Below are 23,654 nucleotides of genomic sequence, written 5' to 3'. Positions count from 1 at the left end.
CGTGATCTTGAAGAGGTGTTTTAAAACACGAAAGCGCCTGGTCAGCATCCTGTTTTTAATCCTTCCTCCAGCTCAGCAAGGGATAGATCGTCATCATCATCATGGTAATCAGTTGTTGCTTCTCAATTAAACAGCTGAATGACACAAACCGTTATGAAGGATTCTTGAAGCTGATATAAAGGTAGTTCATGTGCCGCGTAAATTTGCATTAAAATTTTTAGTGGTGATAGTGAACGCTGATATTTTGATTTATATCAGTTGGTATTAGTCTAGAAACTTTCACACTTTTAATTTACGTGCTGGAAAAATTTGCATTAAACCGTGAAAGTGGGTTCGGTAAATCTAATATTAACTCCGCGTCGGGTATTTCTTTGGAAATTACAGTTTCCTATAGTATTCGGGTTGCTTATTATGAATTTACCGTTATTTTTGGGCGGTCGACTTTAATAACCCCCAGGTGCCAGTAATAAACACGGCGAAATACATTGGACGCCCCAATCCCTAGTGGATGTCGTATTCGCGGTTACGTTCCTTGCAGTCCGTGCGGAGTTATTCTTTAGAATTACCGTGGGTTCATTAGGAAAAGTGCTTTTCCACTAGCATAAAGTTTGTTTAATGGGGCAATCAAATCTAGGATATATCAATTAACTTAAACTAGCTTATGCTTTGATGGTTAGCAAAATGCCTTAAAGTATTCTGTCACATAATAATGCAAGTATTACAGCACTATTTTCTGACCCTCTTAATGTGCTTTCACCTTGAATAGTTACTGGTGACCATTTATACATAAATAGCATGGAGTCTCACTGATCAGTAAATTTACTTTTACACTAAGTCAGTCTTGTGCAACTTACGCGAATTGAAAATTACTACTTGTCCATTTTGCGACATCCTATTAGCAAATTGTCAACTCTCCCCGTTTGGGAGAAGAAATTGGATCATCATTCCTCTGGACGGTATAAAGTGGTAAGTTCATTTCAGGGCGGTGTCCAATTGATTTTCGTCGATAAAACCTTACCAAAGCATTGGATATGTACCTATTTTGGAAATAGCTATTTGAAGCCACAGCCTAATTGGCAAAAATGCACAGTGGTGTTTAATGTGGATAATTAAGGCACTTATCAGAGTAAATCAAAGAAATTTAAAGGGAAACGTAGCTAAATGTAACAAGCTCGTAAATAGGTTAGTAAAACGTCGTTACTGAAGGCCCTCCTACTCATTGATACTGTAGTATGACGTACTTTACTAGGCACCCGCTCATATACTTTATGAATGACTACTCATATGTTGGCAGTAGTAGTAACAGTAGTATATGGAATTCTTATATGGTTTCGCACAATCAAACACTTACGTAAGGTACACTAAGGGGATGGGCATCAAATGGGAATATCAGTTGAAACTATTAATCGTGTAATACAGTTCCATGGCGCAATTCACTTTTCCTTTAAACTCTGAACTACAAAAATAACTTTATTTCTCTAAATGAAAAGTAAAAGTCTAACTGCCAGACAGCTAGAAAGATTATCAGTTGGGTCGAAAGTTTTCCCAGTTTATCATGTTGCCCAGATTCTTTATTGTTGTAAGGTTATCTAAATGATTTCAACCGTCTTCGTGGCCTTTATATACGGAAAACTGAAAAGTATTCTTTGCAGGTGTATTCAGTGTTATTAGATATCGTTTGCATAAACAAGAGTTTTCAATAGATGAATGTTCATCACAGATGCCCAGAGATGAAAAATAGTGCTTTTGGTTTTTTTTTTTTTAAATAAAATTAACATCTCTATTATCAGTAATGGCATTTACTATATTCCGCTCCATTCTGCAAATCTGGAGATCCAGTAAAGATTAATGGCGAAAAATGTATAATGTGTTATACAATTAAGTACTCTGAAACATAATCATTCCCACTCTAGCAACCAAAAGAATTTAAATTCCAAGAAATTTTCTTACACAACATTGTAATTAATCTCCTTAAATCTCTCCATAAATAGTGTTTATGATTTTATTTCTTAATCCATAATTACAATATTATGAAACATAATAGGTTTTGCTAAAGAACATAAGAAAATTACGTAGCATCCAACTTCCTTGCATGAATATACGCCAGGGTATGTACAAACTAGAACCATTTGTTGCTAACGAGATTTGTAAGGTTTGTTTCTTTCTAATCACCTGTTGAGCTGTTCTATACTTGCTGTACCGGTTTTAACCGGACTTAGAATACTTGTGTTTCAATTTTTTTCAGCTTTTATGTTTATTTTGTTAGATGGTTCTCTGTGTTTTTTAGCATTGTACCTCGAAAATGTGTTGAAATAACACGCTCGGTACTCCTTTTATTTTTCCCGTGGCCTTGGCTAAATATTATATATACAGTCACAGAGATATATGCATTTTGAAAGTAGCAATATATAATAATATATATATGTGTATATATATGTATATTATATATATATATATATATATATATATATATATATATATATATATATATATAATATACATATATATACACACACACACATATATATATATATATATATATATATATATATATATATATATATATATATATATATATATATAATATATATATATATATATATATATATATATATATATATATATATATATATATATATATATATATATATTATATATATATATATATATATACTATATATATATATATTATATATTGCTACTTTCAAAATGCATATATATATATATATAATATTATATATATATATATATATATATATATATATTATATATATATATATATATATATATTATATATATATATATATATATATATATATATATATATATATATATACTATATATATATATATATATATATGTGTGTGTGTATATATATGTATATTATATATATATATATATCATATATATATATATATATATATATATATAATATACATATATATACACATATATATATTATTATATATTGCTACTTTCAAAATGCATATATCTCTTCTGTGACTGTATATATAATATTTAGCCAAGGACCACGGGGAAAAATAAAAGGAGTACCGAGCGTGTTATTTCAAACACATTTTCGAGGTACAATGCTAAAAACACAGAGAACATCTAACAAAATAAACATAAAAGCTGAAAAAATTGAAACACAAGTATTCTAAGTCCGGTTAAAACCGGTACAGCAAGTATAGAACAGCTCAACAGGTGATTAGAAAGAAACAACCTTACAAATCTCGTTAGCAACAAATGGTTCTAGTTTGTACATACCCTGGCGTATATTCATGCAAGGAACTTGGATGCTACGTAATTTTCTTATGTTCTTTAGCAAAACCTATTATGTTTCATAATATTGTAATTAATGGATTAAGAAATAAAAACATCATAAACACTATTTATGGAGATTTAAGGAGATTAATTACAATTTTGAAGTTAATGATAAATCATTAACTACAAAATTAATGTTTTATCATTTATAGGCAAGTAATAACAGAAAAAGAATAGCTTTTTCTTAGATATTTAGGAGATTGACAATGCAGTCAATACTTGCCAATAGATAGCGTAGCAATGTTTTAAGTTTAAGAAAAAGAAAATACGTACTTTTAATAGATTATATATATTAGGTTTTTGTTTATTATAGGCTTCCCTTACATAATTACATTACTTAATTACTCCATAATGTAATTTTGTCAATATTTGTATGCACTACCACCTTCCTGTTCACTTAGTAAACAGGGCAGACAACCTTCATTCAAGAAACCTGTTTAGTCCTCACATGTCATTAAGGTCAAAATTCTTCCTGGGCCCTAAAAAGTAAACCCCCCAAAACTTACTTTAATAGTTTGTGGACTAGTTATTAATTTATCTGAGGAATTGGCAACCAATCTTGCACCTGCTTCTAGAGGGAGAGAGACGGTCCAATAGTGGGAGAAAGAGAACATATGAAATGAGAAGGTACAGAGAGAGAGAGAGAGAGAGAGAGAAGATGAAGAGAGAGAGAGAGAGAGAGAGAGAGAGGATGGGGAAATAAGCTTACACACACACACACAGTTATCTTTGAAACCTGGCGGTTATATTTGTATCTGAATAGAGATTCAACTCCATTTAAGGAGACGTAAGAAATATGGACTCCGCCTTCCTGACTGTTACCAAAATATGTAAGTTTGAATATAGGCTTATAAAACTCAGTTTACGTAAAATCTATTCGTAATTGGGAAGTGGTTTTGTAATATATAATAAATGATATATTAAAAACTACATAATCAGTATTCTATAATTTATAGAGCAAGTAATAATAGGAAAAGAATAGCTTTTTCTTAGACATTGAGGAGACAGACAATGCTGTCAATATTTGCCAATAGATGGCGGTATTAAATTTTGTATAAGAAAATGTAAAAAAGTACTTTTAATGGATTATATACATTATCATTTTGCCTTATTATAAACTTCCATTAGATAATTACACTACCTAATTACTTCACAATGTAATTTTGTCAATATATGTATGCGCCACCACATTCTGTTCATCTACTTAGTAAGCAGGGCAGACACTTAAGGAGGATGGGCAAGTGGACACACACACACACACACACACACACACACATACAGAGAGAGGGAGAGTTACTTTTTTAACATGGCGCGGTTATATTCTTTTTATTTAAGAAAAGATAACACATCCATTTCCAGAGACATACGAAATATGGACTCCGCCCTCCTAGCTATTGCCAAATATAAGATTGAATATATCCTTATAAAACTCTCAAATTACATAGAATCCCTCCATAACTGGGCATTAATAATATATATATATATATATATATATATATATATATATATATATATATATATATATTATATATATATATATATATCATAGATAATAAATTATTAAACATGATTAATATTCTATAATTTATAGAGCAATTAATAATAGAACAAAAATAGATTTTTTTTAGACATTTAGAAGACTGACAATGCTGTCAATATCTGCCAATAGAAGGCGGTAGCAAAGTTTTTTTTTAAGTTTTCGAAAATGTAGATATGTACTTTTAATGGATTATATATATTGTAGCCTTTTGGTTCATTATAATCCTTCCTTATATAATTAAAATTAAAATGACTTAATTATTACTCCCATAATAATAATATTTTCAGTATATGTGACTACCACCTTCTGTTTACTTCCATAACCAGGGCAGACAGCCTTCTGTCAACAAACCTGATTTTGATTTTGGAAATTAAGACATTATCTGAGAGACTTTTAAATTAATTTTCACATATTTGTACTGATTAATCATTGTTGCTTTAATTTTAAAGCGAAAGTTTCGTTATATGCTTCGTAATTCCATTTTGTAGCGAATTTGTGAAAGTTTGATCTTTCCAAAATTAATTAGGTAACCATTCATTTACTCACTTACTGTTGCTTCAAGTTGCCACCAGATGCCTCTCAGTCAGTATCAGGATTCAGAGGGTGTCCCAGTTACAAGTCTTTTGCCCTTCTCAAGTGACCTAAGTTATTAACAAGTATATTGAAACATCTTTTATTTATTTCAAATTGTGTGTGAATACAGAGCTACCTAATTGAGTTGATATTCATGTGGGAAAATAATTGCATATGTCGTAGTATGGTCCTTCCAGGATAGTTTAAGAAAACCATATTAATCCAGAGTCCATGATGACTGACATGGCAGCTCCAGCTACTCAGAAAGCAGAAGTTTGAAGAACTTTTATTAGTAATGGGTGCTTACAAGCAGCTGTTTACTTCATGGCTTTACTGTTGCAAGGTAAGATTGGTTTTATGATTTCCTGTTAGGATAATGGCAGAAACTGTTTTTTATGAGGTCTTAGTGCTAGTGAAATGGATGGTGATAGGCCCAAGTGAGAAGCTACTGATAGTAATGTTGCATCCACCCAAAGGCTGCATGCTATTTTGGGGTTGGGGTTATTAGAAGAGGACACTTTAGAAGATTATCCTTTGTCCTTAAATGATGTGGATTATTTTTCATAAATGAACAAATTTGTGGAATGGATGATGATAGGTTTAAGGGGTAGGCTACTGATAGTAATGTTATATCCACCCTGAAGGGGTGTCTCATTCTTGGGGAATTAGGAGAAAGAGTAGATTTATTTAACTTTATGCTTAGCCACTAAATGTTGTGGATTATCTACGTGAATTTTAAAAGAATTTTAACGACCAACCTCAAAATTGTGGTCATAACGCTTTTACGTGTTGGGTATTTCTTTGGAAATTACAGTTTCCAATAGTATTTGGGTTGTTTTTTAGGAATTTAAGGTTATTTTGTGGGGATCGACTGTAATTAACCCTCAGGGGCTAGTACTAAACACAGCAAAAATAAATTTGATGCCCTAATCCCTAGTGGTAGTCATATTCGTTGGAACATTCCATTCAGTGCGTGCAAAGTTATTGCCTAGAATTACCGTTCAACAGGTTACTAACATACTAACAACTCTTTTATCTGTGCAGAAAACCTTATTGGTTATGTAGGCAAAATGTCAGCATTAAATTGAACATAGCTCAACCCAGAGTGAGTTCACAGGGCCTCTCATGCCTTGACAGAAATTTAATATTTCTTACTAAGGAGAAAGGATGGATTAGTGGAGTTATTTTACAAACATTTCTTAGGTTAACTACTTTTTTACCTATGTCACCCAGAATTTGTGTACCTTTTAGCCCTCAATGTGATAATTTTTCCTTGGATCTTGATTGTTTCAAACTCAGATAAGACTGAGTACTAGGACAGTTAATGCTCAGTGATACAATTATAGTCCAAAAAGACTTTAAGGAGTGCAGTAATTTACAGTCCTATATTGACTGAATGGGTGGAAGAGTTAGACTACAGCTTCAAGCATGGCCACAAGAATAGAAAGTATCCAATCCATTACAAAGTATAGACATTGGAATGGAAGGTTCTGCTAGTTATTACATGTGGTGGCAAATATTTATGAAGCTGATTAGTATTAGTCTCGGAATCCCTTGGGCACCCTGGGCTCTGGTCTAATGTTTAGATTGATCAAACTATGACTAGGCATGCCAATCTATAGCATTTCATATTCTGTACTTTGTCCTTAATTTATTTACCAAATATAGTAGTGAGTGACACTTGAAATTTTAAGATATTGTTCCATGAATCTTTAGTACTCTGGACAACACAAAGACTCGCTTTACTGTTACCAAAATACACTGAAGTTGTTTTTTTGGAAACCTGTTAAGTTTTTTAAGCCTTATGCATACAAGGAAATCAATGAGCTATTGGTTTCATATTCTCAGATGTTCCAAGTCTGTAAGGTTGTTGATATCAAACATGATTTGCCATATGACTTGCATACTTTCCTGTTCCAAGTCTGTAAGGTTGTCGATATCAAACATGATTTGCCATATGACTTGCATACTTTTCCTGTAGACTTCATACTCCTTAATGACTAATTACTGCTCAAATATCACATCGAGTTAACCTGCTGTACCAAATATTACTCTGTTATAGAACCTTTTGTAAAAATGTTTGTCAGAAAAATTACATTTATTATATAATTGAATAATTTTGTAACTAAATATGGTGAACTAGATTTTTGGGGTGGTTGTAGGGTAAGAATTAAAATAATTTAAATAATTCTGATAGTATCCTTTTAGTTTTCTGCAGTAAACTTTACTTTATTTTGAGCACCTGCATATATACCTTGAGAATTGTAGCTCCCCCCTAATTCATCACACCAAGTTTGTCATTGGTAAACTGGTTATCTTTCACAAATGAGAATATCAAACATTAAAAGCTTCATTATTTTTCAGGATTATTCCCCAGTCTGGTGAATCAGAATCTGATACTTCAACTGGAATATAGATTTACATTATAGAAATTACTGTATGGAACATACACAGCAAGCTTTGGGAACATAGGTAAGTGAATCTTCATTCAAAATCTTCACTTAGGACTAACCTCGTCACTATTCATCGGAACTGCCCTCTTTTGATCTAACGCCAGCCTCTCAAAGTTGCAAGATTGAGTCTCAGAGGACTACCAACCTTCAACCTCACTAAAACTTTTAAGATAAGGAAATTTGTGCTTATATACATTACAATGAAACATCCTTAGGTTAGCTTAGTTTAGCTTAGGATGGCTTATCCAAGGATAACTCGACATAAATCACCTTATTCAGCTCAAGATAATTTTTGATAGGTGAAAAGACAATAGGATGTATTACAGATCCAGAGTATAGTGAATTCTTCCTGAACCAGGCAAGGACAGGATACTAGATCCTTTGATAGTTTAAGTAAGAAAGGATGTATTAGTCTAGGGGTGGTTGGTGTTCTGGCCAAGGCCAACCTGATAAAATCCTAGGTATCCTAGTTTGTTGGGTTTAGTCTGATTAAAATGTATGGGCTTTTAAGTGAACTGGTCTACATCCTGTTTATAAACACATATAAACACGTTTCACTGACCATAAAAGTTTAACGCCGGTTTCATAATTTTAGTCTGTTTGAAGGCGATATAAAATCTCTGGGTTTCAAGTGAAATTGGTCTGTATAACCTGTTTATAAGTAAGAAGTCACTGATATAACCATTAGTTTCCTTGACGTCAAGGTCTAAAGTAACTTTCATATTTCCTGAGAGTATGTTAAAATGTCCCATATCTTTGAATTTATTTTGGAATATATTCTCATTTCTTCCAGTTGGTCATATCTGGAGTAGAGGCAAACGTTTCAAGTGATTACGAAGTGTCAGGTGTAACATCCAATATTACAAGAATTTACTTTATTAGTAAATAGTAACACTTTTAACAGAAACCATTTTCCTTTCATCTGTATAGAACTTTGTTACAGAATACCTGAGTACCTGTGATCATTAAGTGTAAAGGGAATGTCTTTACTGAAATTCAGTAGTCCCATGTGAAATCAATTACTGTTGATAAGGATTTTTATTAGCTTTTGAACTACTTTAGTTGAAATATAGTTCCCTGTCCCTAATCAAAGCATTTTTCTTACAGGTTTGCAAGAGAATGGATATTTTAATTTTATAAACTTGCTCGCAAACAAACTGAAAGGTTTAAGTGAATGGTTACGAGGGCTATGTAGCTGGAATAATGTTGTCGAAGAATCCTTAGACTTTGGTACAAGCAGCTATTATACAAAACTTCAGTTATATAGATGAGCTTAGATCTGTTTGGCAGGTTGTTACAGAGGGAAAGGGATCCAGTTTATTAAATACAAGAACGCAAATATTATAGTGAATATTGGTAATATATGCTCTGCATCAGCTAATAATAGTGGTCACATAGGTGCTGAAATCTTATTCGAAATGTAATAAAATTAATATAGTTCATGGGAATAATGGATTTCTAATTAGTTCTATAGTTCTTGGTAGTATTGTTTTTTTTTATATATTTACAACTAAGTAAATTTTATATATACTTGGTTATTTTGATGTTTTGTCGTCCTTGCAAAATTGATAATAAATCTTAATTTTTATTAGATGTCAAGAATAGCAATTTTTCAGTAATTGGAAAAGTTATAGCAGTTATTTTAATGTTATTGTTCTTGCAAAATTGATGAGAAATCTTGTTATTGGCCTTTATTAGATAATAAAGTCAAGATTAGCAATTTTTCAGTAATTGGAAAAGTTATATCATTATCATTACTATTTTGTATACAAGATCTGATTCACATTTTTTTTTTCAGCCCTCCTCATCACAACGATCTTGTTGAGTTTTAGAGTACCTGGATGAGGCCCTACCATTAGATGTATGGAAAAAAGTTGCCCGGAAGAATTCTCCAGCCAGCTGCATGAAACTTCATAAGGCTGGGTCGCTCTGTCAATCTATCATGGCTGTTACTTGAGTGACTTGATGCTGTTAGCTGTTGCAGGCCACTTAAAAAGCTTTAAGGCCCGTCCACACGGCCAAGCTTTGCTCGACGAACTTTGTTCGATGTGACGTCAGAAGCGGAGAAACTGCGGCAAGTTCTGACTTTTCTCGCAGTTTCTCCGCTTCTGAAGTTACATCGGACTCAGTTCGTCGACCAAAGCTCGACCGTGTGGACGGGGCCTTAAGACAAGGAAACAGGCAATGCTGGACATAACATGCACTTGCCATGTCGTGGAGGATACTTTCGGACTGTACAAAGAGGCTTTTTTATAGCAAGAAAAATCAAATTTTTTAAAGTGGCGTATTTATTAAACTGGTAGGTTTCATCACATTTCAGTTATACAGTACAATTTGTAAGGGAGCAATGTTCGGATTGAACGGAGAGGACTTTGGTCTTTTTATAAGAACAATTAGTTATTGATTGTTGTATTTATCGGGTAGTTTTCATCACGTTTCTATTATGCAGTACCATTTGTAAGGGAGCAGTGTAATGATTTATCAATAAAAGATAGATTAAAATTTAGTTTCCACTTTACAAGTTTTGCTGGTGCATGCTGGGAAAAATTTATATGCAATAATACTATACCAAAGGCAAGGTATTATCCCTGAAGCAAGGTTGACTACACAGCAGTACTACACCCCTGGCATTAAATACTGGAAAATGTGTGCATGTGTATACACATCACTCAGCAACCTGTTATAGAAGTTTACAGCTTTAATTGTACAGGCTTTAATTGTACAAATCAAAATTTCAATAATTCCATCTAGTATCCATCTAGTGTACGTTAACATACCCTTACTGCTAAGCGTATATACTGTGCACAGGACCCTGTACAACATGGCTACAAATCCTGAAGGTTTTAGTTCCTGTACAGAACATCCGATGTACAACATGGCTACAAATCCTGAAGGTTTTAGTTCCTGTACAGAACAGCAGATAGGTAAAAAAGGACATAGAATAGGTTGTACACCGAAAACATCCAGAAAAGGAGATGTTGCCTAGATTGCTTGAGGCTAAAGAAACCAATAGTTGTAGAGTTTGTGTTGTGAGGCTGTCCAACGGCCTCGTATTTCTCGGGCTTTACCAGTGCCTTGCTTACCTCTGCCACTTCTCCGGCAACGAGAAACTGGTCCTTTCAAAGAAAAGACTTAAATAGCTGTGCTTTTTCTTCACAACTGTACTTTGAGATTTTAAAGTTTCCAATTTTTATTTTGAGAAAGAAAGCACTTTTTGCTTGCACAGTACATAATAATAATGCAGTATAAATTACTCTGCTTAAGCACATTTGAGATTGTGAACAATTGAGAATAACTGAGAACGAGATAGAGAACATTATTCCTGAGAAATTAAGAACTTGGAGAGAGACTAGAAAGCTTTCAAGTACAGTATACATGAATTATTCCAACAAAGCCGAGTATGCGAATTTTAACTGATTGTCAGGCCAATAAAGCAATATTTATATAATTACCTGGTCTACATTTACATCATGACTGCATCCTTGCGAGTTTTATATATAATCTGAAGATGCAAGGAGGATACAGTCCAAAAGTACTACAAGTTGACATCTGTAGACAGGCCAGCGGATGTGAAATATGGACACCACACTTAAATGGTACTAAAAACACTAGTGGGTAGAAGAAGCTCACTTATAGCCAGGCCTGATCTAGAGTGTTCTTGAGAAATTATAGCCATATACCGAATAGGATCCACTTGCTTCGATATCTTGAGCTTCTGACCTTAAAAACAAAGTAAATTTTAAGAGCAGAATTGTAAGGCTTCTCAGTAAAGGCATGCTAAATTGTGTACGGTTTCTCAATAAAATATTCCAAAATTTAAAAAAAGATAAACCTTTAACATTTACTTGTAAAGGCCTTCTAAACATAATTATGATGAAAGGCCTTTTGATCAAAAATTATGAAATGCCTTTTTATATGCAATAATACAACAGAAAAATTTTATTGTTATTATACAATTAAGTTTGTTCATACTTACCTGGCGATATATATATAGCTGTATTTTGTTCTGAAGTCCGACAGAATTTCAAAACTCGCGGCACACGCAGTGGGCGGCCAGGTGGTAGTACCCATTCCCGCCGCTGGGAGGGGGCGGATATCAGGAACCATTCCCATTTTCTATTCATATTTTATTAATGCCTCTGTCTCCTGAGGGGAGGAGGGCGGGCACTTTAATTATATATATCTGCCAGGTAAGTATGAACAAACTTAATTGTATAATAACAATAACATTTTGTTCATGCCACTTACCTGACAGATATATATATAGCTGAATCCCACCTTCGGATGGTGGAAGAGACAGAATAGGATTTTTAGGAAACTTAAATTAAGTAGATGATATACATCTTGGTTCCTCACCTGTTTGCAAAGTAGACTATGTGATTACTGTCACGTAAGGCTGCTTTTGCTTAAATCACAGTTGCCAGCCAGGTGGAGACCTGTAGTGCTGGTGCGCTTCTGGATGATCTGTCAACGGGTACGAGACTCAACATGACAAGACCATCGAGGCCATACAAATGAGGGCAACGGAAGCAACTGACCACCACCTGACCAACTATTCACGGAAAAACCCTTTCTAAAACTAACTAAAGAATGGAGATCTTCACATAAGACTCACCACCAACCTAAAACACAACAACAAACTACCTAATCCTAACTAAGGGATAGGGAAAGAGCTACTTCCGGACCCCAAGACTGTGTCCGCAGAAACGTATGGCCCCAGTGCATTACAATCGTCATAAATCGTTCTCAACATCCCTTAGGTAATGTGGGAGGCGAAGACGGAGTTTACTCCTCCAAAAGGTGCAATCAAGGATGTCTTGATTGACATGTTCTTTTGGAAGGCAAGAGAGGTAGCGACCGCTCGAACTTCGTGCGCTTTCACTCGAAAGAGGCTCAAATCAGTCTTCTGGAAAGATGGAATGAGCCTCCTTAATGACGTCCCTTAGAAAGAAAGCAACAGCATTCTTCGATAAAGGTAACTCTGGTCTCTTCACAGAGCACCAGAGATTACCTGAGGGACCTCTTACCTCTTTCGTTCTATGCACATAGAACTTGAGAGCCCTGACCGGGCACAGGACTCTCTCTGGTTCTTGGCCCACCAGACTTGACATACCCTTGATCTCGAAAGTCTTCGGCCAAGGGTTCGAAGGATTTTCATTCTTCGCCAAGAAAGTTGGGTTCAACGAGCAGACAGCATTGTCTCCTTTGAATCCCATTAACTTGCTAAACGCTTGAATTTCACTAACTCTCTTAGCCGTCGCAAGAGAAGTTAGGAAAAGAGCCTTCCTTGTCAAGTTTCGAAGAGACGCTGCCTGAAGCGTTCGAAAGGGCTTGACATAAGGAATTTAAGAACCACGTCAAGGTTCCATGACGGAGGTCTCATTTGAGGAACCTTCGAAGTCTCGAAAGACTTTAAAAGGTCATGAATGTCCTTGTTGTCAGACAGGTCAAGGCCTCTGTGCCTAAAAACCGCTGACAACATGCTTTTATAATCCCTTGATGGTAGGGACCGCTAATTTCTGCACATTCCTGAGAAAGAGCAGAAAATCAGCTATCTGGTTCACAGAGGTCGAGGAAGGAAACTCCCTCCTTTTTACACCATGCCCTGAAGGAAGCCCACTTCGATTGGTAAACAGCTCTTGTGGAAGCACGTCTTGGCATGTGATATTGCTCTCGCAGCCGCTTTCGAAAAAAACCTCTCGCTCTGGCCAACTTTTCGATAGTCTGAACGCAGTCAGACCCAGAGCGGAGAGGTTTTGGTGAAACCTTTCGAAGTGGGGCTGTTTGAGTAGATCTTTCCTCCAGGGCAATTGTCCTTGGAAAGTCTACAAGGAAAGACATGACCTCTGTGAACCATTCTCTCGCTGGCCACATCGGAGCGATCAGGGTCAACCTCGTCCCTTCTGAGGCCGCAAACTTCCTCATGACTTCCCCCTAAAATCTTGAATGGTGGGAAGGCGTACAGGTCTAGACCTGTCCAATTCCAAAGCAACGCGTCTACCGCGATTGCTTCTGGATCCAGGACCGGGGAGCAATAAAGAGGAAGTCTCTTGGTCCTTGACGTCGCGAATAAGTCGACCAGTGGACGTCCCCACAACGTCCAAAGGTCTCGACAAACGTCTTCGTTCAAGGTCCATTCCGTCGGTAGGACTTGTTCCCGACGACTGAGAAGATCTGCCCTGACGTTTTGCACTCCTGCAATGAATCTCGTCAGGATAGTCCACATTTCTTATCTTTGCCCACAGCAGAATCTCTCTCGCTAGGGAAAACAACGTTCTGGAGTGTGTTCCTCCCTGATTTTTTTAAATAAGCGAGTGCTGTGGTATTGTCCGAGTTTACCTGAACAATCTTGTTCTCCCAAACTCCTTTCGAAGAACTGCAGGGACAGAAAGTACTGCTGCCAGTTCTTTTGACATTTATATGCCAGGCTACCTGTTCCCCTCTCCAGGAGCCTGACACTTCCTTCCCTCCTAGTGTTGCTCCCCAGCCCGTGATGGAAAGCGTCGGAGAACAACACTAGGTCGGGGTTCAGAAGACTTAGGGACAACGCCCTCCTGAAGCTTCTGAGGGTCCAACCACCATCTTAGATGGTTCTTGATCGGAAGCGATATCCTCAATATGGCATTGAGATCGTCCTTGGCCTTCCACTCGTCCGCAAGGAAAAATTGGAGAGGCCTGAGGTGCAGTCTTCCCAAGGAAACAAACCTTTCTAGCGAGGAAATGGTCCCCAGCAGACTCATCCATTCCCTCGCCGAGCAAGTCTCTTCCTTAGAAAGGCTGAGATCTTTTCTAAGCCTAGCCGCTGACGTTCCTGGGACGGAAACGCTCGAAAAGCCACTGAATCCATCTGAATCCCCAGATACACGATGGACTGTGTTGGGGTCAGATGCGACTTTTCGAGGTTGACCAGAAGTCCCAGGGACTTTGCTAGGGCTAAAGTGAACTGCAAGTCCTTCAGACACTTCTCTCTCGACGACGCTCTGATCAGCCAGTCGTCGAGGTACAGGGAAACTCTTATCCCCGAAGAGTGTAGCCACCTCGCTACGTTTTTCATGACTACAGTGAACACCATCGGAGCCGTGGTCAGGCCGAAACACATAGCTCTGAACTGCCACACTTTTTTGTCTAAAGGAACAACCTTAGATACTTTCTGGAAAGAGGGTGGATCGGGATGTGAAAGTACGCGTCCTACAAGTCTAAAGGACACCATCCAGTCGCCCGGTCTCAAGGCTCCCAGAACAGAATGAGGCGTCTCCATCGTGAATTTGGTCTTTTTCACGAAAAGATTGAGCCTGCTTACATCTAGAACTGGACGCCAACCTGACGACTGCTTCGGTACTAGGAAGATCCTGTTGTAAAAACCTGGGGACCCCAGGTCCGCGACTTGTTCCACCGCTCTTTTGTCGATCATTTGTTGAAGGAGATCGAATAATATTTCTTCTTTTCTCCCTGATAGGATGGAGAAAGGTCTCTGGGAGTCGTAGAAAGAGGAAGGATCTACTAAAAAGGGATCTTGTACCCCTGCTCCACGATCTTGAGGGACCAAGAGTCCGTGTCCCTCTCTCTCCACGCTCCCGCAAAAAACTTCAGTCTGGCTCCGACTGGTGTCTGAAGGACATGCTTCTCACTTGGAAGGCTTTGGCTTAAAGGAAGCTCTTCCTCGTGAAAACCCTCTCCCTCGAGGAGCTGCTCTCGAGGGGGGAGCCCCACGAAAGGGCTTAACTTTCTTCGGCGGTCGAACCGCAGCTGAAGAGGTTGAAGGTACGGCCGACCGTCTTGTAGACTGGGCCAAAAGGTCCTGAGTTGCCTTCTCTTGCAAACTGTTCGTCAGTCCTTTACTAAAGTCTGGGGGAAGAGATGGTTCGAAAGAGGCGAAAAAACAGCAAATCCGCTTTCTGAGCTGGAGTTACCGAACGAGCTGTGAAGTTGCACAGCAAGCTCTCTTTTCAATAAAGCCGTTCCAAAATGAGAGACGATCTCCTCCGAACCATCCCTGACGGCTTTGTCCATACATGCTAACACGCTGGACAGCTCCCCCGCCAGACTGAGAGATTCTGGGCTTCTCGCTTGTAGATCCAGAACTCCCAAACACCAGTCAAGGAAGTTGAACACTTCCAGCGTCCTGAGCAGACCCTTCAAATGATGGTCAGTCTCCGTAGAGGTCCAGGTTACTTTAGCAGAGGGTAAAAGAGACCTCCTCTGCGAATCAACTAGGCTGGAGAAATCTCCTTGAGCCGAGGAAGGGATACGAACTCCTACTTCATCTTTGGTTCTATACCAAATGCCCCCTTTTCCGCTAAGTCTAGCTGGCGGCAAGGCGAAGGTCGTCTTGCCTTGATCTCTCCTTCGTACCATCCAATCTTGGAGTTTCTTAAAGGCACGTTTCGTGGAGAGAGAAAGTTTTTCATCTCCACAAACTCCGGGGTTTTTGGGGTTTTTCCAGTTTTAGATGAAGAAAACTGCGAAGGAGGAGACTTGGGAGCTGCGGGCTGAAAACTTGTCTTCGAAAGAAGAACGCAAGAGCCGCACGAGGACTTTATAGTCCGAGATTGAAGGGGCCGCAGAAGGTTCCTCTTCAACCGAGTCAGCCGAACTACTCAGCTCTCCTTCTTCTCTAAACGGAAGAGGAGACCGTCTGTCCGGAGAGGGCGTCCTAATGTCGGGTCTTGGCTTAATTAAAGGACCCCTATCCTTGCTAGAGGAAGCCTTATTTCGGCTGTCTTCTCTATGACGCTTACTACTTGATGAAGGTAGAGCGTCCTGACGAGGACGAGCGTCCTTAGCGCCATCCGCGGCAGTCTCACTTGCCAGAGAAGCGTCCTTACGTTTCTCAAACGAAAGGGAAGACCTTTTCGCTGGAATACGTGCCTGTGCGCGTAAACTAGCGTCTTGGGGTACGACTTCTTGGTCGGAATCCCCAAAAGCGTCTTGAAAAGAGCCCTGAACGTCCTGGCGAGCTTCCTGCCAAGCGTCCTGCCGAGCGTCCTGCCGAGCGTCCTGTCTAGCGTCCTGGCGAGCGTCCTGACGAACGTCCTGCCTAGCGTCCTGCCAAGCGTCCTGACGAGCGTCCTGACAAGCGTCCTGACGAGCGTCCTGCCGAACGTCCTGCCAAGCGTCCTGCCAAGCGTCCTGCCTAGCGTCCTGCCTAGCGTCCTGACGAGCGTCCTGTCGAACGTCGTGCTGAGCGTCCTCCTCAAAAGCGTCCTGACGTAACGTCCTTCTAGAGGACGAACGAGATCGGCGAATCGCCGAAGGAGAAGCGATCGGCGAACGAGACGAAGTAGGTGAGGGAGAGGAGACTGCTTAGTCCTCTTGACGGGCAGTCTAAGGTCCTTCCTCCGCTTAGGCTCGACTGCTGCTGGGGAGTCCTCTGAGCCATAAGCGTGGATAGCTGGTCCTGAAGGGACAAAAGAATGTTCTTCGTCGGGGAAGAACGAACAGAGGAAGCAGGACTGATCCTGCGAGAAGACGAGGGGCGAGGGGACGCCTCCTTCCTTCTCACAGGTACAGCTACCTGCTTTCTCAGGTATACGCGCCTGTGCACCGCAACCCAGCGTCCTCATCGGAGGAGATCTTTACCCCTTTTCTGAGGCGGAAAAAGCGTCATACGATCCTCCGACGAAAGTGGCGAAACAGGATGTGAAGCGCCTCCTCCGCACGAAACGTCCTTTTCAGGAGACGAGTCTCTCCAAGCGCTCCACCCCTTGCGCGGGGAGGACGCTTCGGAGGACGAAAAGCATTCTTTCAGGACGCGCTGCTCGTGCGCGCTCCTTGGCAGCCTGGGACTTTGCTACAAGGCCTGCCGAAGGGACGCCAGATCGGTGGGAAGCCCCCGTAACCCTCTTGCGGCTTTCGACATACCTACTCCCTGAGTCTTGGGAGTCTGATAGAGGTCTAGGCCTAGAGGCATTATGGGGCCGATCTGACGCCCCCTCCACAACACTAGGGGCACGATCACACACTTGCACCGAGCCAGTTTCTAAGGCTTTCACTTTGGTCTCCAGAGTGCGAAGAGACTCCAAAATCAGAGAGAGAGCATTCGCTTCTCCCGACACAGAATCAGAGCCCGAAGGCAACACAGGTTTAGGGGTTGCAAACTCTACAGGTGTTAATGCAGGAGAGATGTTAGCCTTACCTTTGGTAGAACCACTCCTGGAGGAAGACCTCCTGATCCTATCGCGCTCCAATTTAAGGCGATAGGACTCATATACTCTCCAATCATCATCGGTCAATCTCTCACATTCATTGCACCGATTTATCAATCAAACAATTATGCCCCCTACAATCATACATACTGTGTGGGGGTGGGTCACCGATGCTTTCGGTAGCCTCACCTTACAATCAGTCCTCACACACACTCTGAAACTCACAGCACTTGATCCAGACATATCTTATATAGAAAAGTCAATCCAAAATCAAAAAACGGTCCACTATCGCGCATGCCAATTCAACAATCCAATTCAATACCAAAAAACAATCAGATACTTAAAAGCGAGTCAAATTCCAAAAAATCCTGAGCAGAGGTCTGTAAACAGTTGTTTACCGACCGGCGACAGAAAAAAATATGAATAGAAAATGGGAATGGTTCCTGATATCCGCCTCCCAGCGGCGGGAATGGGTACTACCACCTGGCCGCCCACTGCGTGTGCCGCGAGTTTTGAAATTCTGTCGGACTTCAGAAAATACAGCTATATATATATCTGTAGGTAAGTGGCATGAACAAAAAAACCTTTTTTCCATATAGAGAAAATAAAAATTGCAATTGCTAAAGAACATTATGTTCTCACAAAGAGCATTTCAAAATTACTGCCTTAAATATTAGTAATGGCTAAATGGTCTTCTAAACAAAACTGTGAAAGGCCTTTCATGAATATGTACAGAAAATGAAACAAAATACTAGCCTACAGGCCTTTTAGGATAATGAACTTAACAGGACAGGCCTTTTTAATATTTATAACATATAGGCCTTTTTGAATACAGAAAATATAACCGACAATTTTAAGAACCATGCCTTTTAGAATATGGAACATTATATAACGGGCAGATCATTGTGCCTTTTAGAATTACATAAAATAACTGAGGCCTCTTAGAATATACAAAATCATTTGCGATTTTTCAATATATAGAAAAGAAAATTATATATCAATCCTAACCTTTATATATCAATCCTAACCTTTTGAGTAGAGAAAATTTAATATACTGGCCTTCATTAAATATAACAATATAACACAGGACTTTCCAAATATATAACATATACCGGCCTTTTCAATATAAATTAAGAGATATCAGTTTTGCAATTTTAGCAGTGATAAAGAATCAGATTATTACAAAATTAGAGTGCAATACTCGTAAAAAGTATTTGATTCTTAATATATGAACGGTACATTATTTAATTTTTACAGTGTGGTACATTATTCATGCTGAATTGATTAAAAAAATTACTGGGTCGAAATCTAAAAGCACTATCGCAGAAAAAAAAAACACACACACACACACAGATTCTTAATATCTTCAATTTCTTCATTACTAGTAAAGAACTTCCATATACAATATAACAGTGCAGAACTTCCCTTATTAACTTATCAGTGAAGGACTTTCCTTTTAATATATCACCAGTGAAGGAATTCCCCTGTTAATATATTACCAGTGAAAGACTTCCCCCTATTGATTTATAAACAGTGAAAGACTTCCTTATTATAATATACATAACCAATGAAGGACTTCCCTTTATATAATTGTACTATATTGCCAGTGATAGACTTCCCCTACTAATATAATACTAGTGAAGGACTTAACCCATAGTAATTATTACCAGTGAAGGACTTCCCTATGCAATACAAATTATCATCATCAATGAAGGACTTCCCCTGTTAATATATTACAATTGAAGGGCTTTCCTGCGTAACATAGCAAGAGTGAAGTACTTCCCTACATAATATAGCACGAACGAAGATTTTCCCATCGTATTTGTTAACAGTGAAGGACTTCCCTATGCAGTTATCACTAGTGAAGGGCTCTTTTGTAATATATTGCCAGTGAATTACTTTTCCTATTAATATAGTACAAATGAAGGGCATCCCCTATTAATATAATACGAGTGAAGGCCTATTCCTATGTAATGTGTTACCAATGAAGTACTTCCCTATTAATATATTACAAGTGAAGGACATCCCATTGTAACTAATATCAGTGAAGGACTTCCCATCGTAATTGTTAACAGTGAAGAACTAACCTATGCAATTATCATTGACGGACTTTTGTACGTAATATGGTAAGCGTGAAGGACCTTAATATTTAATCAATTCCTAATTTTTTTTACTAAAAGCAATTAGTTATGCATACAATAATTCCCTTTACAAACCTCAAGTAAAGGAATATCTAGAACTTTACACTCCCCCTGTCCCTAAATATTTTATTTCAAAGTATTGATATTAAAATCGTAAAGTATTTTAAAGAATTTTAAGGTATTTCTTCTTCGAGGTTGTTGGCCAAAAAAATTCCCGTCTATTCGATCGGTTTGCTTTGCGAAAATTCGAGAATTCACAGTATTTAAATGAAAATTCTAAGAATACGGAATTAATGGAGAATTAGATATGTCAGAATAAAAGAAATTCGAGAAATAAATTTAGTGAAAATTGAAGATATTGAAAATTAAACTGACGAAAATTGGGCATATATAAATATTTAATTGCACTGGAATGAAAATTGGAAAAATCGAATAAGATGAATAATGGAAATTATGAAAAGTGAGGAAACTTAACTTAGATGGAATTAAAATTGGATAAAATTTAAAATTAAATGTGCAAATTGGGGATTATAAAGTTTCAATGAAATGAAAATTTTATTTTAAAAATCAGCAGGGTGAAAATTGGATTATATTTTGATTTTAGTGGAATGTAAACTGGATCAGTGGGAAAAGAGAATTTTAATTTCAGTGGAATGTAAATTGGATCAATCGAAAAAATGTAAAATGGATAAATCGAAAATATCAAAATGATGAAAATTATGTACATTTAATTTCATTGAAATTAAAATTGGATAAATTTGAAAATCAATTAACAGTTGGCAATTGAACCCAGTTTTCAACTGCGGATACTGGTATATATGTTGGAATAGACGAAATACTTACTACCTCTGGTACATCAGATGTATTAATAAATCCTTATACATTCGTTATAAATTTTGTAAGAAGCTTAAAATAGGCCTATATCTCAAAATGGTTATGAATGGAATAAAAACTCTGTTTTAGATCGTAGATCCTGGTATGTTTTGATAAGCGAAACACTTACTAGTTTTGATGTATTAGATGATGTATTGATATATATACTGATGCATTAATAAATCCTCATCCATTTGTCAATCTAGTGTTCCTTTGGCCTTCCGTGATGTGATAAACTTTTTCTCAACAAAAATTTGCTGAAAAAAAAAAAAAACTGAGTGAGATCATTCATAGCTGCAAATTTATCCTAACTTAAATATTCAAAAATAAAATCTAAAATATGTATTTTTTAATATATCTCCCTTGTGAAGATTGGAATTATAGAAACTTTTTTGAAATGCAATTGGTTTTTTAAAAAAATGGAAAATTTATTCAAAATAAAGAGGGTCATACTTCTGAAAAATTGATCTATAACTAATGTGTATAATTATTCTTTTTTTAAACGTGAAATTGTTTTAAGCAGAGGAAGTTTACCTAAAATGTAATGATTGTAATTTTGATAATTTTATTCAAAATCTAAGGGTAAATAAAAAATTTTGTTTTAATTAGGGAAAATTTTGTTTTAATTAGGGAAAATTTATTTCAGAGTAGATTTTAAATAAGAGTGTTAATTAGAAAAAATTTATTTTAAAGGGTTATAATCATAGATGTATATTTAAAAATGCATTTTATTAAGGAAAAATTTAATTAAATTGTATGGATTATAATTACAGAATATATACAAACTGGAATTGTTTTTATTAGGGAGAAATCTATTCAAGTTGCAATAACCATCACTGGAAAAAATGATTACAGGTAAGGGTTATAATTATAAGAAATTTATCTTTAATAGTTGTTTTAAACAATGAAAATAATTAAATGGTCATTTAGAAAAAATTATTTAAAATGTAAGGCTTACAATTTCAAATAATCTAACATTAAATTTTCTACAATTGGAGAAAATTTATTTAAAACATAATCTTAAGGAAAAAAATATTCAAAATGAAAGGTGTATAATTTCAGAATATTTATTTGAATAAAATACATGGTAACTTGGGGTTAGGATAAGTAAACTTTGCATTAAATTTTCCCATGAGTGTTGGGTTAGTTTTAGTTAAGGTAAATTAACCACCTAAAATAAAACTGGTTAGGTTAGGGTATATCCTAGGATAGGTTACATCAGGCTACCCATGTCACCTGGGGTTAGGCTAAGTCAATATTGGGATAAATTAGTCGTCTGGTTGTTGATTTAGGTGAATTAAGCACCTAAGGAAAGACAGGTTAGATTAGGCTAGTTTATGTCAGGCTACCCAAGTCACCTGAAGTTTGACTGAGGCAATTTCGGGTTAAAATAGTGACCTGATTATTGAGTTAGGTGAAGTTAAGGTGATTTGAGGGGTTAGGCTTTATTATATCAGACTACCCAAGTCTTCTGGGGTTAGACCAAGTCAATTTTGAGTTAAATTAGTCACCTGATATTGAGTTAGCCTAGGTTATGGTAGATTAAGCACCTAAGGGTAGTAAGGATGTGTTAGGCTATATTAGGATACCAGGGGGTTATGATAAATTAGGGCAGGATAGGATTGGATAGGCTATGTCAGGCTATCCATGCCACCTGGTGTTAGGCTAAGTCAAGTTTAGGTTAAATTAGTCACCTAATTGTTGAGATATGTTAAGTCAAGGTGAATTTACCACCTGGGGTTTAACACCAGGTTAAGCTAGTCAAAGTTTGACAACATTAGACCATGAAAATGCCTTTTTCCCTATGCTTAATACTGTAATTAACCTGAAACCTATGACAACTAGCTTTATTCTGGTCTAACTTACACATTATCAACATAATATTCCATCCTTCCTGGGTCAACAGTCACCTGCATAAATAACAGACTTACTGCCACACCTAAATATGCTTTGTATATATACTCTTGTAACACATCATCCGTCCATATTTTACCAGTGAACAGGGACACAAAAAGCACACGAAATATATGGTTCCAATGTTCAAATACTTTTATGGGCCTTTTATCTTCATATTATACTGTTGTATTACAATAAAACATTTATCATTATCAACACAACTCTAATCTAGCCCAGACTACCATGAGTTAATTTAGTATATATTACACTAATTTTGGACCAATCAATCATCACAAATATTTAAGGCCTAAATTCATTGTTAATGACACTAATATTGGACCAATAAATAACCACACTTACCTGTGGCCATAGTCATTAAGTTAATAACATTAATATTGGACCAATAGATAAGCTAACTGATGTTCAAGGTTTAACTTCATTAGGTTAATGACATTAATTTTGGTTAATAACAAGATTCTTGTACCAATAAATAACAACTTTACCCCACTTTGGTTATTAACATTAATATTGGACCATTTAAGACCTAAATTCATTTAGTTAATAACATAATTTTACCCCACTTAATTCCACATTAATTTCACCATAATTAAACAATCTTCACTCATCTTTAATTAACATTAACTTTGAACCAAACATTAATATTGGATCAATAAGTAGCCATAAGGCCTAAAATGATTCAGTTATAAGC

At 37.0% G+C, this 23,654-nt stretch overlaps 2 long non-coding RNA genes across 3 annotated transcripts in view; one reads left to right on the top strand and one right to left on the bottom strand.

Annotated features, from left to right (window-relative positions):
- Positions 1–70: 70 nt before the first annotated feature.
- LOC135206722 (uncharacterized) lies at positions 71–10,392 on the top strand. Of its 2 annotated transcripts, none has more exons than XR_010312822.1 (4): positions 71–181; positions 5,635–5,780; positions 7,802–7,909; positions 9,689–10,392. It is a non-coding gene; the product is annotated as an uncharacterized LOC135206722 (long non-coding RNA). The 2 variants fall into 2 exon arrangements; XR_010312821.1 differs by lacking the exon at positions 71–181 and adding an exon at positions 5,415–5,520.
- Positions 10,393–11,096: 704 nt separating this feature from the next.
- Positions 11,097–23,654, bottom strand: part of LOC135206721 (uncharacterized) — a 13,173-nt gene continuing 615 nt past the window's right edge. The window contains exons 2-3 of the long non-coding RNA XR_010312820.1: positions 21,180–21,306; positions 11,097–11,610 (exon numbers count right to left, since the gene is read on the bottom strand). This is a non-coding gene — a long non-coding RNA (uncharacterized LOC135206721). The remainder of the gene's footprint in view (positions 11,611–21,179; positions 21,307–23,654) is intronic.

This window comes from Macrobrachium nipponense, chromosome 31 (genome assembly GCF_015104395.2).
Source record: "Macrobrachium nipponense isolate FS-2020 chromosome 31, ASM1510439v2, whole genome shotgun sequence".
NCBI lineage: Eukaryota > Metazoa > Arthropoda > Malacostraca > Decapoda > Palaemonidae > Macrobrachium > Macrobrachium nipponense.
The sequence above is the reverse complement of the archived record's forward strand: the minus strand, read 5'-3'. Positions and strand labels throughout refer to the sequence as shown.